The 6028-nt window shown below is 36.1% G+C and overlaps 1 non-coding gene across 1 annotated transcript; it reads left to right on the top strand.

Moving 5' to 3' along the window:
* Positions 1 to 2113: 2113 nt before the first annotated feature.
* LOC133828221 (small nucleolar RNA R71) lies at positions 2114 to 2218 on the top strand. Its single transcript, XR_009890853.1, has one exon. It is a non-coding gene; the product is annotated as a small nucleolar RNA R71 (small nucleolar RNA).
* The last annotated feature ends 3810 nt before the right edge of the window (positions 2219 to 6028 follow it).

The raw sequence follows: 6028 nt of genomic DNA, 5'->3' as shown, positions 1-6028 counted from the left end.
GCGTCTAGCAATTTCAAAACTTCATTTTTTACAATTTCTTTCATTGTGGGGTTCAGTCGCCTTTGAGGGTCTCTTCGAGGGATAGCCTCCTCCTCCAGATTGATTCGATGGGAGCAAATTAAAGGGCTAATACCTTTGATATCAGCAAGAATCCAACCTATCACAGATTTATGCGTTCACAGTAGCTCGAGTAACTGCAATTCTTGAGAATTTTGAAGGTTGGATGAGATGATAACTGGAAAGGTTTCATCGTCTCCCAAGAAGCCATGTTTCAAACCCTCGAGAATTTGGGTTAATTGAACAATTGGAACCTCTTCAGTTGAAGTCTTTGGCTGTGACCTCTCACGAGGTAGCTCTTCAAAGTGAGGTTTCCAAAACTGAGTCCTTCTATTGCGTGAGTCTATGCGATCTGATATTGCAAGAGTAGACTCAATAGAACTAGGACTTTCATTGTCAGACAGAAGGAGGAGTTCATCAAGATTATCAAAGATGTTTCGCAATGGAACCTCCTCGGGAATTATAGTGTCAATCATGAATGTTTGATAGCATTCATCATCTTCTCGGGATTGTTTCCCGATGTGGAAGATATTGACTTCAAGAGTCATGTTTCCAAACGATATCTTCATTAGACCATCCCGGCAATTGATCAAAGCATTTGTTATAGCAAGGAATGGTCTTCCGAGGATAATAGGATTAGGTATCAAGAATAAGAAAATCCACGGGGTAATAGAATTTTTCAATCTGGACTAACACATCCTCAACAATACCCCTAGGCTTTTTGGTGGAACGGTCAGCAAGCTGTAACACAATAGATGTTGGCTTCATTTCTCCAAGACCGAGTTGTGAGTATACAGAGTAAGGCATGAGATTTACACTCGCGCCAAGATCAAGTGAGGCTTGGCTGACTTCATGGGTCCCAATTTGGCAAGAAATGGTGGCACAACCGGGATCTTTTTATTTTGGCGGTGCCTTTTGTTCAATCACTACACTCACTTGCTCAGTCAAGAAAGTAGTCTTCTTGACATGATGCTTCCTTTTTGTAGTTCATAGATCCTTGATGATTTTGCATAAGCGGCACTTGTTTTATGATGTGAAGCAAAGGAAGATTAATCTTGACTTGTGTCAAGTGCTCAAGGATTTCAGCTCGGTTATCAGGAAGTTTCCCAGTAGGTTTCAATGCCTATGGAAATGGAACTTTTGGAGTGGCATTGAGTGGTGGATTTTCGGAGTATTGGGAGTGTTGGATTTTATGGATGGGTCTTGAAAAGTTTTACTGGGTCTCATCGTGATGGAATTCACTTCATTGACATTTTAATCATTAGAATTTTAAGATTGGGCCATGTGTTGGCCTTGCACATTGAATTTCGGTTGGGAAGGAAGTTTGCATTTTTCCAGATTGGCCAAGGATTCAGTCAATTTTGAGAATTGACATTTCATTTCCTTGATCTCTTCCATCATTTGGTGATTCAGTTTGGATTGTTCCTCCATGAATGCATGAAGAGTATTCTCGAGAGAATTTCGTTGTGGATGAGCATTGTATTGAGGTGCAGAATACGCCTTTGATGGTTGAAGTTGTTGCTCATTTCTCCATTGACCTCTAGACGATTGAGCTTGGTTGGAATCTCTCCAACTGAAATTTGGGTGGTTTCTCCAACCAGGGTTGTATGTATGGGAGAATGGTTGTACGTAAGGCATTGCATTGCTCCTCATAAACCCCCCTCATGTCATTCAAAGCTAAGCAGTCCTTTGCTAAGTGCTTCGTCCCACCATAAACAAAGCAAGGTTCTTGCGGTTCCGCTTGAGCGATCATGTACAGTTTTTGGCCATTTTTCGTCATCAAGACCTCAAACTGCTTTTTCAAAGCTTCGAGTTCGGCCTTAACACTATCCTCTTCTCGAAGTTGATAGATCCCGGATGGTTTGTGTCGGTTGGTGCTGTCAGTAGCACTTGGACCAGTCCAGGTGTGAGACTTTTTCGCGGTTTCTTCGAGATATTCAAGAGCATCGTCTGGCTCTTTTTCAAGGAATTCACCATTGCATAACATTTCTACAAATTGGTGCTCACGACTCGTGAGGCCTTCATAGAAGTAATTGACCAAACGCATGTTCTCATCACCATGGTGTGGGCACTGATTCAACAAATCTTTAAATCTTTCCCAGACTTGATAAAACATTTCATTGTCCTTTTGGGAAAATGTGGAAATCTGTCATTTTATACTGTTTGTCTTATGGCTGGGGAAGTGTTTCAAAAGGAAAGATTTGGTCATCTCCTCCCATGTTCCAATCAACCTAGGTCTCAAAGAGTATAACCAGCTTTTGGCTTTATCCTTCAAGGAGAAAGGGAAGAACTTCAGTTGCACATCATCGACATTTTCGGCTAGGTTATAGAACGTGGCTACTACCTCTTCGAATTCTCTAATATGCACGTATGGACTTTCGTTTTCCATTCCAAGAAATGTGGGCAAGAGTTGAATCATGCCAGGTTTAAAGTCTAATGCGAGCATATTAGGAGGGAAGATAATGCATGAATTCATGGAAGTGCGAGTAGGATGGAGGTAGTCATTGAGAGTTCTTGGTTGGATGTCATCATTGCGAACCATTGCGATTGGATTATTATCAGCGAAAGTTTGTGGAGAAGCAGGATTGGTGGAAGGAGGGGTGGGTGAATTGGAAAAGTGTCACTAGAAGTTTCGTGATGATTCATCCACTCTCGAAAATCAGAATTAGATTTATCATTTTTTATTTTCTTTGCTTTTTTATATTTTTTATATATTTTTTTTTGTTAAACTTGTTCCCAGGTAGATTTGGAGGTTCTTGGATGATCTCCAACGCCTTACTAGAACTCCCCAAGCTTACTGAGTAAGTATGGTGGATCACAAATCAACCTTTTCGACCAAACAACCTTTAAGCAGAGTGAAATTGCTTATTTTGACAGAACAAGCATGGTTTTCTTATAGTAATAAGTTCAACAATGTAATAGTGCAAAGGTAGATGCTTGAAATGTTCTCAGGCCGATTGGGAAGGTTGCAAAGGTACCGCTTTAGACCCACACTTGCCTAGACAGAACTCCCAGAGGTTCCCAGGTAAGTGTGGAGGGTAATGCTATCACAAACCTTATTTAACAACCAATCTTTCTAGACAGAACAATATCGGTTTCTACCATTTGTAATATTACACAATTGTTCCCAATACTAAGTGTTTTATGAACAATTTTATGTTGTTTTTTTGTTTTTTGAAAAACATAAATACTAAGGAAAACTAAGGCAAAGAAAGTAAAAGCCTAAACTAAGCAACAAAATAAACAACACAAAAATAAAATAAAGAAAAGAAAATTAAAGTGAAGATAGAATAGCAAGCATAATCTTTTTTTTTTCAAATATGTATTAAACTAAAAAAAATAGAATAGAAATTAAGAAAGAAAAATGGAGTAAGAATTAGCTAAAGAGAAAGAAAAAAAGATAATTATATAAATATAAATGGTTTTTTTTTAACCAAAAGAAAGGAAAAAGGAAAAATAAAATAAAAATAAGAATATATATAAATATATTTTTTATGGGGTTTTTAAATTTTTTTTTGTGAATATTTATATATTTATATGTTTTTTTTGTTTTTATGAATTTTTAGTTAGTCTTTTTTTCTGTTTTTTTGTTTTAATAATAATAATCAAATTAACTAAAAATTAGTAAATAAAAAAACTACACTAACACAATATTTATTCCAACAAAAACACAAATAAAGTTACTAACATTTTTGTAAATATTTCTCTAAACCTTTGAAAACTACCTCCCCGGCAACAGCGCCAAAATTTGTTTAACGCCCAAATCATGACAACCACTAAGCAGTGGTTGTAGTATAATTGGGTGGTCGATCCACAGGGAGGTAACCTAAACTCAAAAGATTAGTAGAAAATAACACAAAAATTAGTAACAAGAAATAAATAAAAATATGGAAATGCTAAGAGATTTGAGATTTTGGTGTTGTCTTTTTGATGAAATGATAAAATGAGATAAGTGAAATAAAGGTAAGATGTAATCAAGAGTTTGAGAAATGGAAAGGTTTCAAGAATCATCCATATGCTTGTTTAGTTACTTGGTTACTTGATTTACAAAAAATACACAAGTAAATAGTTCACATCCCAACATTTACTTGGAAAATCTAACATTAAAGTCCATATTCTTTTCTAACAAAAGTCCATTTGAGTTATAAAGTTCTTTTACTTCAAAAGCACAATGTCAATCTTATGAAAAATCTAATAATGACAAAATACCCCAGGGCAATAATGCAATAAAAGATTAGACATAAATTATGTATCAATATTACTTTTACTAATTAGAAGCACATAGAAAGAGCATGACTAATGCTATATACCATTAGCATAAGTAAATAAAGAGAACAAAATAGAGATGAAGATGAAAGAACATAAATAACTGAAATATATTACATTAAGAACATACTAAATCAAAGTAGAAAAATAACATCACTAGCATATGGAATCATCCCTAACCTTCCTAGGAAGATTAGGCCATTATGCTCATGATTCTCACAAAATTATAAGAAGAAAATATGAGAAAAAGGTGAGTAGAAATTTTGCTATAGTTTCTCTACTCTAAAAATTACATACTAAGTCTGAAGAAGGAGTCTGTTGACCCGCGATTTGGCCAACAACATGGAGTCAAATGTACGACAAAAGATAAAACGAAAATTAAGAATTTAATCTAATGGAAAAGAAGAAAAGACCATGGATTTATAGTGGTTCGGCCCCAAAGAATGGTAATGATCTACGTCCACTTAGTGCTATTATTAATATTGAATCTCAAAGCCGTGATCAAAGAACTAGGGTTCTTGAGTTTCACAAACCTTGGAAGAAATACAATGAAATGATGGATAATTGCATTATAGCTCTCTTTCTCTCTCTATCTTAGCCAAAAGATTCAGGGATCAAAAGTCCCTTCCTTGAGCAATTTCATGCATATTTATAGGCTCAAGGAGGGTTACACGGGCCAATGGGCCATATCTTTCCTTAATAACCGCGTATCAAGGTAATCATGAGGAAATATTCAAATGAAAATATTATAGGATTACAATCTTAGAAGTAAATAAATCAAATTATACGACCAGCCTAGTCGTATCTAGAAGATAAGCCCTGACGAAGCGATATGCCTCTTGTGGCTAGTCGAACAGCACTTCCACCACGTGTCTACCATGTGTGAGAAATCCGTGCCACATCATCAGTAGCCGTTTTTTGGGGAAACATTTGCCCCCCAAGTTTATTTATTACGACCAGCAATAAGTAAACTTAGGAAACTGACCCTTCGCTTACTCCACCAAACCTGTCAGAACCGCCTATGCCCTCTCAGAAAAAGCAATCAATCATGTCTAATCAAGCTTTTTAGGTTTCCCAAAAACTTGTCTAACAGCTATCACACTTCCTCATGCTCAAAAAAAGTAATTCATGATTACCTCTTTTATCGTGTTGCAGTCACTATATACAATATCTCAATTCCTCATTTTTACTTTTTACTTTTCACTTGCCATTTTTTCTCCAAGAACTGCGAAGAACTTCTGTCTTCAGAGCCCATAAATTCCCAGGAACTTACATCCAGATGTTCAAAAGCTTTCGTGTTCAGACTTCGTGTTTACACTCCGTTCTTCATCTAAGTAAGTTTCAAGAACTTCAGCTCGAAAACTGTTTTTTGTGCTTATTTTTATCTCTGAACCTTTGCATGTTCTTGGCTGAAACTGTTATGGGGATTGTGTGTATATCAATAGATGCTTGATAGGGTAGTGAAGTAACATTTCGTAGGAGTTAGGAGCCAGTTTGGTAGTCGAGATTGTAGATTTAGGGCATAAAATCGAAGTAAAAATTTGATTTTTAGGCTAGTTGAAAAACTGGGTTTTTCCCACCCCTTCGAAGTCGAAAAATCTTTTTTCCTAAAAAACTTGTTACTTCTGCTTTTCAATCTGTTTTTCAAACTACTCATATAAAACTTAGTGTTTTTGCTAGAATGTTGTTGGCCGTATAAAATCTT

The sequence above is a fragment of the Humulus lupulus genome, chromosome 3, assembly GCF_963169125.1.
Source record: "Humulus lupulus chromosome 3, drHumLupu1.1, whole genome shotgun sequence".
Lineage (NCBI taxonomy): Eukaryota > Viridiplantae > Streptophyta > Magnoliopsida > Rosales > Cannabaceae > Humulus > Humulus lupulus.
Note: the sequence above shows the minus strand (reverse complement) of the source record. Positions and strands in the feature narration are given on the sequence as shown.